The sequence below is a fragment of the Mirounga angustirostris genome, unplaced genomic scaffold, assembly GCF_029215605.1.
Source record: "Mirounga angustirostris isolate CCGP_5_RB_7025 unplaced genomic scaffold, mMirAng1.0.hap1 SCAF_10, whole genome shotgun sequence".
Lineage (NCBI taxonomy): Eukaryota > Metazoa > Chordata > Mammalia > Carnivora > Phocidae > Mirounga > Mirounga angustirostris.
In genome coordinates this window covers 72,432,310-72,445,286 of record NW_026991718.1, presented here as the reverse complement: position 1 = coordinate 72,445,286, position 12,977 = coordinate 72,432,310, and the positions used below count along the sequence as shown (strand labels likewise).

The following is a 12,977-nucleotide window of genomic DNA, read 5'->3' as shown; positions in this document are numbered from 1 at the left end:
GAACGGCTCTCCTCCAATTCTGTGTTCAGTGAAACTTAATGATCCTTTCAGTCCAAGCTCAGCTGTCCTCTGTTCTATATTGTCCTTCTGATTATTACAGCAGGAAATAATTGCTCTTGCTGGCGATGCCGTTAATTTAAAAAAAGCAACTTTGAGGCTGTCATATACTGCTTTGGATTATAATTTTTTGCAAGTGAATTTTATCTCCCCAAGTAAACTGTGGGCCCAGAGGTGGCAGAAACTATGTTCCCCACAGTGTCTTGCGTATAATAGCTCAGTATTTACTGAATGAGTAAGTGAGACATGGGGACATTAAATGGTTTCTTCAAGGTTTCACAGTATTGGGACTTGAATTCAGAACTCCAGAATCTGGTCCTCATGTTCTTTCTACCATGTCATGCTGAAAGCAACATGGTTTCCACTGTGATGAGCTTTTCTGCAGGTCAAAAATGGTTGAAAACCAGCTATTCATACAACTCAATCTAACACAAAGCATACTGTGCTGCTCAGAAAGAACAGAATAGTTTAAGTGGTTGGGCTTGAAAAACTGAACTTCCTGTGCTATTTCTAGCATGAAATGAGTAGCTCTCTCCCAAAGATGCCCCCTCCTTTCATAAACTTGAACTGATTCTCACCTTGAGTCAATGTGAGAATGAAGTATGGTGGTCATTAAGGTGCCTCCATGGACCACACGAAGCAGAGGGTGAGAGGGTGACCCAGCATTGTCATCTTTCTGTCATCTGCGTGCTTCTCCATCAGCATTGACTAAGCACCCTCTGTTTGCCCATGCTGCGCTGGATGATGTGGGTACAGAAATAACACAAAATCTCTATCCTCATGGGATGCCAATCTAGTAACCATCTATGACTACTGTAAATAATTTAAGCAAAATCTTAAATTTACTAGACAATGTTTCTCACTCTTATTTTATCTGAAGAGTTGAATTAAGAGTAGAACTCTGGGCATCATTCTGTAAATGACATGTAAACTCAATCTGAATGCCAAAATGTAATAAAATAGAAACAATTATGCTTACTCAGAACATCTCAGGAAGCTGCTTGGGGTGGGAGATTTCCAAGACACTGCTGAGGCTCCCTAGGGGGCTGCTCAAGGAACAACAGAAGTTCACTCACCTGCCATCAAAGAGGATTGGGGTGGAGTTAACAGCGAAGCTCTTCTTCTGTGGAGCACAGGGTACAGGTTTGGGTCAGAACTAAATTATTCAAGCCAATAGAAAAGAGACTGATCCTATCCTCTTTCACCTGTGGTTGTCAGGCTGTCTTTCAGTAAATATGAAACACATATTTAAAGAAGCTGGGTTTGAAGCAATACCAGATTGGCCCATTAAGGCAGCTGTCTGCCTCAGTCTAGTCTTGTTTATCTGTGTCATTTTACTTATCTGGGGGGAATGAATGGACCACTCCTTGGGTAGTAGCAGAAACCACAATGGAACCCAGTCTTTCATCCTATGCATTAACATCCCATTGTTAATAGCAATTCATACCACTTGTTTATTTATTAGTGACAATTATCTGCATTGCTCAAATGACTTCCACATCCAAATTAAATATTAGGATATTAGATAAACAACATCAGTTTTCTGAAGGCCATACATCTTTGAAGTACAAAAGAGATTCAACAAATCAAGCAAAGACCAACAGCCTACTTCCTACCAGGCACTGTGCTAGGTACTGGATGTCCCTGTTGGTAAGGCCTTGTATCATTCATTCAGAAGACTACTCTGATAGACAAGCCAAGAGATGTTTTTGTGAAAAGATAAAACTGATCTTCAGGGGTTGCCTGGGTGGCTCAGTTGGTTAAGCAGCTGCCTTCGGCTCAGGTCATGATCCCAGGGCCCTGGGATCGAGCCCCTCATCGGGCTCCCTGCTCAGCAGAGAGTCTGCTTCTCCCTCTCCCTCTGCCTGCCTCTCTGCCTACTTGTTCTCTCTCTCTCTCTCTGTCAAATAAATAAATAAAATCTTTAAAAAAAACCCTGATCTTCAGGACATCATCTTTATAAAATTATAGACATATCTTAAATAGCTCTAGCTCCCTTTAAAGAACTCACAATGAGTTCTTTCTCCATGCAGTTACCTAAATTCCTATTGCATTTATTTTGTTCATGTCTGTATCACTTATTGGTATGACCAATTTATAACTCAAAGAGTAAAGTACAATTTCCTCTTACATGTTCTAAAATTACATCTTTCAAAGTTCAAGGGCTCCTTCTCCCCCTTTAGTTTTAGTGTTGGATAATCTGATGAGTCATTCCTGATTACACAGTATATGAACTTCATATTTTCATAAAATTTAATCATGTTCCCGTTCAGTCTTCTTTTCAAAGCGCTTTACCCCAGCAGTAGGTCGCTAGTCCTCAAGTCATTTCTGAGGCCCTTCTGGAACTTTCCTGGTTCTTCATGTTTCTATTGATGTGTATGGTTTCCAAGAGTGGGCAATAAGCGGGTGAGGTGTAGGCTACTGTGATTCTATATATATCCAGGTTGATGCCTACATAATTAATAATAAACAAGCCAGTATCTCATACAACCATTTGTCATCAATCCATGTTTCCTATCCAGACATTGCCTCACTGTCTGAACTTCCTTACTGCAAAAACAAATAAACAAAACAGCCCTACTGTAGCAAACACCTGTATAGAACATTCCTTTAAAACTCATTGTCTTGCTGCTGCATTCTCTTCTCTGATTTTGGTTTTCTATCTACACTTAAGCACTCATCTATGTGCTCAAAGCAAACAAACAAGACAAAACAAAAACCAATATATCCCTCCTGTCCTCCTGCAAAATACCAAACAACAAACCCTCTCCTTATTCCCCATGCATTTCCATATTTTCTTTAACATATTTCTACTCCCTCACTAAACTCCATTTTCCCTTCTGTGCTGTAGTGGTTCTTTCTCATCTTTTTTTCACAGCATACATGTTAAAAACACAACAAAAAGAAAAGTCTTCTCATTCTCTGGCTAATGTGTAGCCAGTACAGTGAGGAGAAAATGGGTCTCACAAGCCAAATAAATTTTAGCAATTAACAGTGTCTTCTGTGCATGGAACTTAAAAATATAGCTTTGGACATTTCATACTTCAAAAATGTCAATTGTGAAAGTTGCATTTAGGTAAATAACTGCTTTAAAACTAGACTCTACAACATTGGATATGATTTAGCTTGGCGCCGTGCATGTAGGAAATGGATGATAAATAATTGATGAGGCTTTACTCTAATAACTACATGAGAAATATTGCACTATCTTGCAGGTTATACTTCTTAATGCAGATGTCTGGTGGAAGTTTAGTTAACTCTGTGAATGTTTTTGATGGATGAATGGAAATCATGTGGTGGACTGATGAGAAATGGATAGAGTATATAGGTTTCAAGTTTTTAGGAGGTAATATTCCCTTTGGGACCACCTAGATAGCCTGTGGTCTAGAATTCTGTAGAATGAATATGAATATGACAGCAGCATACTTAAAAAAATTAATTAGTTCTAGAAACTGATGCTTTTAAGTGTTTCTTCAGTGGATCTTCAAAAAAGGCAGCATTGTACCCATGCACTCAGGAAAAGCTTTAATAAAAAAGCAGATGAAAATCTGTAGCACAGGGGCTCCACTGTTCCTTCAATCTTTCACTCAACTGTTGTCAACTCTAAATACTTTTGGTCCAGTTTAGAGAACCATCACTGGCCTTGAGACTCCCCAGAGAAAGCCTCTACTGGGTTTTCATCTTGAGTTTTCTAAAGACACGTTCAGTGCCAGTTGGGCTGCATGAAGATGTAGGCGGGATCTTTGCGCTTACATGATCAGGCCACTAAGCAGGTGGTCTCATATTTCACTGAATTGGGAGTGAACACAAAATTCACAGGGACAAATGTTGATTCAAGCACAAGGATGAGGATTGCCAAGTCTCATATCCTAAAATATGGAATTAGTCAATGGCTAGGAACTCATCCACACATCAGTCTGGAAAGATAAGTCAAATACAGAATGTTTTCTTTTTCTACCTTAAATATCTGCACTAGCTGACTAGACAGTACCATGCCAGTTGCTAATTTTAGAGGGTTTGGACTTATTTCTACAGTATAGACATAAACTAAGTATGAGGTCCAAAAAAGCTAGTTTTTTTAAAACATAACTAAAAGTCCCTGTCAGAAGCTGCCTGTTGTTAATGAGAAGACTGTTGGAATAGAAGAATATAATAAAAACCAACTGTCCTTCCCAGCTGACTTAATTTTTGAAGAGACTGAAAAAACACGGACATGTGACCTGTGGCTTGAGAGAAGCCCAAATGAATTCCTCCAACACATTTACATTCAAGCTTGACCCTGCAAAGATCTTCATTTTCTGCTCCAAGGATGCTATGGCATATGCACCGTCTTCCCGACTGGGCCTCTGAAAGGCAGCAGGTCCTGCAGGGGCACTGATCATCTCAGAGCAGTCCATACAGTTCTGTAAATCTTGTACAGAATTTCAGATCCCACCAGCTCTTATTTACAAAGCTCTTTGACACCTATTCACAGATCTATGGTTCAGAATGAAAATGCTTAGGATATACAGCCTCCCAGAATGTTCACTGTTTTCCTTTTGTTGTTTAGAAATAGGAAACTTATTAATTTTTAAAAATATTTATTTATTTATTTATTTATTTATTTGAGAGAGAGAGAATGAGAGAGCACAAGCAGGGGGAGGGAGGGAAGGAGAGGGAGAAGCAGGCTCCCCACTGAGCAGGGAGCCCGACATGGGGCTCGATCCCAGGATCCTGGGATCATGATCTGAGCAAAAGGAAGATGCTCAACTGACTGAGCCACCCAGGAGCCCCGGAATCTTATTAATTTAAAGCAAATGTCCACAGAACATGCATCATCCTTCAAATAGTTTGGTAATACCTACCAAATTTTAAAGTGGGGAGAGAATTGGGGGAAGATGAAAGAGGTAGCAGCATAGCTTTGAATCTCCCCAGGTCCCTTCACAAACAGAATAACTAGACAGCAAAACCAAAACCCCTTGAAAATATTTATAGGAAAGCTAGGTGACAAAGTATCCCCATAAACTTCAAAACATAAGCAGACGGGGATAGCCACAAGACCTACAAATTATCAGCACCTATGTAAGAAGAAGCAAAGGGAAGGCACAGTGTATCAAGAAGCTCTGAGAGCAGGGAAGCTCAAGAATAGCCAATAGGTATTCCCTGGAAAGTACAGTGGGTTAACATGATAAAAACAGCTAAATCTAGAATTTTGTGGTTCATAATGGTTGATTGCATGGAGCCCGCAGTAAGAAGGACTGAAGGGGTTGAAGTTGTGTCAACCCTATGAGCTCTTTAGACTGACCAGCCAGGGCATTTTTCCAAGAGGGCCCGCACTGAGGAGGAAATTGGGGGAGTAGAACCAAAATTGAGTTGTACTAGGACAAGAGAGACAAAGGAAGAGAAATTTCAGATAAAAATGGGGAGAAGAACACAGCCAGCCACCTTGTTTTTGAACACTTCACAAAAACAACAGGGACGTCCATGAAGTCAGTTTTCCTAACTTCTCAGTCATGCCTTTAACAAAACCATGCCTCTTTCTAAAAGTTCAGGAAATCTGATTTTACATAGAAATGAATAACATAAAAGGATGAACTTCAAATTTCATACAAACATTGTTAGAAAAAAGAAATGAAGGGGCAGAATGATATTCCTACAGACAATGAAATCACTTCAGAAAGGCAAGTCTTTAAACAGGATCAGAACAGTAACCTACTATTTCAAAATGAAGTGAAAGAGATTAGGAAAGTTATACATGAAAGGATAACAAATCAAAATTAGGAAAAAATCAGAAAGGAGAATACAGAACTCAGAAGAGAATTAGAAATAAAAGAAAAATTTATTTCAGAAGTAAAAATGAGATCAATTCCTCAATCCCATTTACAATTGCACCAAAAGCCATAAGATACCTAGGAATAAACTTAACCGAAGAGGTAAAAGATCTATACTCTGAAAATTATAAAACACTGATGAAAGAAATTGAAGAGGACACAAAGAAATGGAAAAACATTCCATGCTCATGGATTGGAAGAAAAATATTGTTAAAATGTCTATACTACCCAAAGCAATCCACACATTTAATTCAACCCCTATCAAATAGCACCAGCATTTTTCACAGAACTAAAACAAACAATCCTAAAATTTGTGTGGAACCACAAAAGACCCCAAATAGCCAAAAGCAGTCTTGAAAAAGAAAAGCAAAGCTGGTAGTATCACAATTCTGGACTTCAAGTATTATTACAAAGCCGTAGTCATCAAGAGAGGATGGTACTGGCACAAAAACAGACAAATAGATGAATAGAACAGAAAAGAAAATCCAGAAATGGATCCACAACTATATGGTCAACTAATCTTTGACAAAGCAGGAAAGAATATCCAATGAAAAAAAGACAGTCTCTTTAACAAATGGTGTTGGGAAAAATGGACAGCAACATGCAGAAGAATGAAACTGGATGACTTTCTTACACCATACACAAAAATAAATTCAAAATGGATGAAAGACCTAAATGTGAGACGGGAAACCATAAAAATCCTAGAAGAGAGCACAGGCAGTAACTTCTTTGACAGTGGCCAGAGCAACTTTTTACTAGACACATCTCCGGAGGCAAGGGAAACAAAAGCAAAAATGAACTATTGGGACTTAATCAAGATAAAAAGCACAGTGAAGGACACAGTCAACAAAATGAAAAGGCAACCTACGAAATGGGAGAAGATATTTGCAAATGACATATCTGATAAAGGGGTAGTATCCAGAATCTATAAAGAACTTACCAAACTCAACACCCCAAAAAACAAATAATCCAGTTAAGAAATGGGCAGAAGACATGAATAGATATTTTTCCAAAGAAGACATATAGATGGCTAACATACCTGAAAAGATGTTCAACATCACTCATCATCAGGGAAATACAAATCAAAACTACAATGAGATACCACCTCACACCTGTCAGAATGGCTAAAATTAACAACACAAGAAACAAGAGATGTTGGTAAGGATGCAGAGAAAGGGAACTCTCTTACACTGTTGGTGGGAATGCAAACTGGTGCAGCCACTGTGGAAAACAGTATGGAGGCTCCTCAAAAAGTTAAAAATAGAACTACCTTACAACACAGCAATTGCACTACTAGGTATTTATCCAAAGGATACAACGATAGTGACTGGAAGGGGCACATGTACCCCAATGTTTATAGCAGCATTATCAACAATAACCAAATATGGAAAGAACCCAAATGTCCATCGACTGATGAATAGATAAAGAACTGGTGTATATATATACAATGGAATATTACTCAGCCATCAAAAAGAATGAAATCTTGCCATTTGCAATGACATGGATGGAGCTAGAATATATAATGCTTAGCAAAATAAGTCAGTCAGAAAAAGGCAAATACCACATGATGTCATTTATATGTGGAATTTAAGAAACAAAACAGATGAACATAGGGGAAAGGGGAAAAAAAGAGGGAGGCAAACCATAAGAGACTCTTAACTACAAAGAACAAACTGAGGGTTGCTAGAGGGGAGGTGGGTGGGGGATGGGCTAGATGGGTGGTGGGCATTAAGGAGGGCACTTATGATGAGCACTGGGTATTATATGTAAGGGATGAATCACTAAATTCTACTCTGGAAACTAATATTACACTATATGCTAACTAAAATTTAAATAAAAACTTGAAATTAAAAAAAAGAAGTAAAAATGAAATTACAAGAAACACAATAGCCAATAAGTATAACAAATAATACCTTAAAATGAATATAAGGTAAAAATGAGGGGAAAAATCTCTAAAATCTATATGAAATGAAGAAAAAAAGAAAAAGGTTCAAGAGAAAGTGACCAATATTGACAGTAGACAAAAAAGACCCAACATACAATAATGGGAGTCCCTGGAGAAGAGACCCAAAGAACAAATATTTCTTTTGAAATATTCAAGAAACTTTCTTGAAATTAAAAAAGAAAAAAATATATAGAACTACATATAAAAAAAGTATACCATGTACCTGAGCATATTAATTCAGAATGATGAACCAAGACATATTCTAACAGTTACTGAATTTTAAAGAGAAAAAGCTCTTTGGGCATATAGCTTTTCAAAGACAATGACTTACAAAGGAAAGAAAATTAGGTTAACATCAGCTGGTTCGGCAATACTTATGTCCAAAGAAATGGAGTAATGTATTTTAAGATTCATAATTAAATGTGAAACGATGATTTTATATCTAGAAAAACTGACTTTCAGGTACAAAGGACACAAAGTGTTATGGCCATGTAAGAACTCAGGAGATATTGTTCCTGTGAACACTTCCTGTGTATCTACTAGTAAACAAGCCCCAGACTGACTGGAGACATAGCAGTACCAAGAGTAGTGGTAAGTGTTAAATACATAGCTACTTGAAGAATCAAGATTAAGTGAGGGGTAAATGGGAGTGAGTATTGTATGCAATGGCTATATACTCTGACCATGTAGATATACAATAGAGGCAAAAGCAAAGAGCAAATGAAAAAATGTAATTTGGGGGCTCCCGACTGGCTCAGTCCATGGAGCATGCAGCTCTTGATCTTAGGGTCCTGAGTTCAAGCTCCACATTGTGAGTAGAGCTTACTTAAAATAAATAAATAAAAAGAAGACTGACTTTTTTTTTTAATGTAACTTCTGGTGATCATATTGGTGGTGGTAGGACTAGTACTATTGTTCTAAGCCTCTTATGTTTGTAAAAACCTATGGTACTAAATTCAAATTGGAAGTACCTAAATAAGCTCATGAAGTATTTTATCTTTAAAAACATACAGCTGTTGGGGCACGTAGGTGGCTTAGTAGGTTGAGTGTCTGACAATTTCCGCTCGGGTCATGATCTCAGGGTTGTGGGATCAAGCCCCTCGTTGGGCTCTGCACTCACCGGGAACTCTGCTGGAGATTCTCTCTCCCTCTGCCCTTCTCCCCACTCTGAAATAAATAAATAAATCTTAAACAAAAACCCATACAGCTATTTCCTAGCTCTGTCCACTGAAAAATCTTAGAAACTGGGACCAATACAGTAATGACGAATACAATTTGTGCCTAGACTGTGGTTTTGAAATACCATTTCATGCTTTAAAAAACAAAAACAAAAAACTAGGGCTTGTTGGAGAAATGGCAGATTCCAAGTCTGGGGCAATAGCCATACAGAATGAGGCTAGAGTATCTTGTCATATCAGACAGCGAGGAAGCTATCAAAGACCACTAGGGCCATGTTAAAAGGATTCAAGTACAGATGGAAGAGGCTCTCACTGGCCAAAGATGGAACAAATTGAGCTGCAGTAAAGATAATGATTGCAATGACTTGAAACCCATAAGACAAACTGAATACATGTATGAACACATGAATTCATGATAACTAAAATAAAAAGTCACCTTTGTAGGATAATGGTAGAGAACATTCATTATCTTGGAAACTGGTAAGTAAAGGGAAAGAGCTAAGCATTTACTTTGCTTTTCCTATCTGAATTATACCACTGGGTTCAAGCAAATAATAGAAGAGAGGAAATGTCTTCCATAAATATTCTAAGTAATAAGTGAAAAAGAAATAACATAATTAGAATATTCTACAGCCCACAATAAATGAATGGATCTAAGCACTGAACATCAGTAATTGCTAAAGTCACAGAGAGACAACCAGCCATTATATAGCTCCTGATGTGCCACTCATTATCTTGCCAAGGGAATCAAACCTGAGTCTCATCAAGCCTCCAAATCCAGCCATCGGTTTGCAGGAAATTGGAGGACAGGGGAACATGCTGAACTACATCAAGAGTACATAGTTGGCAACATCCAGACTGTAGGAAACTCCACTGATCAAATGCTGAGTTATTCAATAGAGAAATTGTATGGAAAAGAAAAGTTTGGAGGGGAAAACTGTAAATTTAAAGAGGTATAGAAGACATATCAGGATTTTTTTTTAAATAGGCAAAATTAAAGTATCATGTTTATGGATGCCACTTGGGTAGTAAAGCCATAAAAAAAATAGAAGAAAGTGATTTCTACAGATGTCAGTACCACAATTAGTTTCAGAGAGGGAGGCAGTTGTGATCACAGACCATTTGGAGGGCTCCTGATGTGGGTGACAGTCTGTTTCTTGATCTGGGTGATAGTTAAAAGGGTACTTGTCTTATAACAATCCATTAAGCTCTGTAACTGGTTTGGTTTCCTGTATTTGTGATTTATTTCATAATAAAAAGAGGCTTTAAAGATTTTAAGTGCACGTATCTTTTGGCCTAGCAATTCCACTGCTAGGAATTTGTCTTTAAGATAAACTCACCGAAATATGCAAAGACGTATGTATAGATGTGTCCATTGTAGTACTGTTTCTAGTAGGTAAAACATTTGGGGTGGTGGTGGAAATGAATATCTATTAGGTAGGGACTCATTGAATAAATTATGGCACATCCCTACAGTGGAATATTATGCAGCCAAGAAAAAAATTAAGATAGGTCTATATAGGTTCCCAGACATATCACTAAGTGAAAAAAAAAAGGCAAGGTGTAGAACAATATTATGATGATCCCATATTTATATGCACACACACACACACACACACTGTATTTGTGTTGAAAATACTTGTAATAATATTTAAGAAATAGTTAAACTCCTTACTTTTGAGGTTGAGTGGGATGAGGGATGGAATCAAAGGGTGAGAATTTGTCATTTTATATGCTTTTATATGTTTTTAAAGTATGTGCATATTTTAGTTTCATGATTTTTTTTTAAACCTAGTTTAAGTTTTTTTAAACACTGGTCCTTTATTGTCATCTCAAACAATGAGTGATAGGCCACAAGTAAGACCTGTTAACAAGAAAAGGCCACATTCTCCCTTTATGAGAAAATGGAGTGGGCCTTTCTTTCAGTTGACTCTCTGAATTGTGAACAAAGATGGTCACTGACTGGGGCTGCTTTTGGAAACCCAAGTGATAAAAATCTCTTCTTTCTACTCTTGGGTACAAATGCAAGTATTTCTGATGCTCAGTTTCTAAACAAGTGAAGTCAAGTGCCTGACATATAACAGATCCATGGTAAATATAGTTGAAGCCATTCATTCAACAATTATTTGTTGAAAACTATATGTTAAGCCCCTATGATACGCACTGGGGATAAAATAGAGAACAAGACAGATAAAACCCCTGCCCTCATAGAGCTTACATCCCAATGAAACATGTAAATGAATATTTCCTTCATTTATTCAAATAGTTTGCCTATTGGCTAAGTTGATCTGGGCTATTTATTGCCATATAAATGATGTAAACAAATAAAGCCATTTGCTGAGAAATAAAAGAGACCACGGACACACAGATTTCTGGAGTACTTTTCTCCAAAGAATGTATTTTTGGTCTTGAAGATGACAGCCTCTTATTTCTATGCTATAAAATTAAGGGAAGAATAAACTAAGTTAAAGTGGTTGACAGCTCTTAAGATGGCTCCCAATGATACTGCTTCCTGGTATTCCCCTCCCCTTGAGTGTGACCTGGTCTTAGTGACTTGATTCTAATAAATAAAATACTGCAAAAGTCAGTTCCGAGACTAGATTACAAAAGACTGACTACCATCTTTCTTGCATATTCTCTTGGCATTCTCTCCCATACTGGCTCTGAAGGAAGTCAGTTGCAATGCCTTGGGAGCTATAGAGAGGATCACACAGCACACACACACAGCACCAAACTGAGAATCTCCGTCCAACACACAATGAGGAACTGAGGTCCTTGATCCAATGGCACTGAGTAAGCTGGGAGATGGATCCTCTAGCAGAGACCTTGATTGGAGTCTTGTAAAAGACAGAGGCCCTTAGCAGGAGAACCCAGCTAAGCTGCACCTGGATTCCTGACAGAAAGAAACTTCGAGATAACAATGTTGTCATTCTGAGCTCTAAGTTTTGAGATATTTGTTACACAGCAATAAGTAACTAATACAGTTGACTAAACCTCATCTTCCTTTGGAAGTAGACCACATAAGGTCAAGACATTTGCCTTTGAGAACATTATCTATCACACAGGGTGCAGTCAAATGCTCTACCACTGAACTATACCCCCATGTCACACAGGGTGGACAGAATAAAGCCATGATGGTTTTTAGTGAAAGCACTCCTCTGTCCTGCTTTGCTTTGTTTCAACTCCTCTCCAGTGAGCTGACCTTGTCTCTGAAGGCTCTTAGTTCACTAAGGCCTTTTTTTACACATTGATTTTGTCACCTTTTCTGGAAATGAATTTTTTCAATCTCATATTTTATTTGAAAACTGTAATTTGCAAGTACTTTAGTTAAGAATCATCCCAGACTTCGATTTATTCCCTTATACACTTATTATTTTCTGCACTCCTCTGCTTTTCTCCACTGTCTGCATTCCTTTACCTTTCTTTAGAGCTTTTGTTAATTCTTTCAGCTTTTGGTTGAAGCATAAGAATCTACTTGAGTAAGACCTCATTTTGCTCCCATATTTCAACATCCTTTTCTTTTCTTTTTTGACTGGAACTACATTTCTTATATTATAGTCTTTGTTCCAAAAGCTTGTGCATGACTTCCTTTTATTTGTCATTTAATTAAGATGGAAGGAAAAATTCCACTTTAAGAGATAGACCATATGACTACTTTTAGTAGTTTCTACTGAGAAGAATGTTTGCCTTATTGTTTCTAGAACTTTCAAAATACTTAGTTCTTTGAATAGCATAGGTAATCCAGATTTAGGAGGCTTCCTCCCCCAGCCCCCAGAATGGCGATTTTTGGCTATATGGAAGGATTTATAAAGATAAGAGGGAAGGGAACATTTGGGATACCATTTTACTTTGTTTGTCAAGTTCTGAGAAAGACTATTTGGAGTGAAGTATGAAATGACTCAAAGATTATTTTGACTGAATCAAGAATATAGACTCTCTAAATTACAAATCATTATCATCATCATCATCACCACCACAAAACAGAAA

At 37.7% G+C, this 12,977-nt stretch overlaps 1 long non-coding RNA gene across 1 annotated transcript in view; it reads right to left on the bottom strand.

Moving 5' to 3' along the window:
- The window catches only part of LOC123851348 (uncharacterized), a 52,870-nt gene that overhangs the window by 22,781 nt on the left and 17,112 nt on the right, over window positions 1–12,977 (bottom strand). The window contains exon 3 of the long non-coding RNA XR_006792551.2: window positions 1,134–1,180. This is a non-coding gene — a long non-coding RNA (uncharacterized LOC123851348). The remainder of the gene's footprint in view (window positions 1–1,133; window positions 1,181–12,977) is intronic.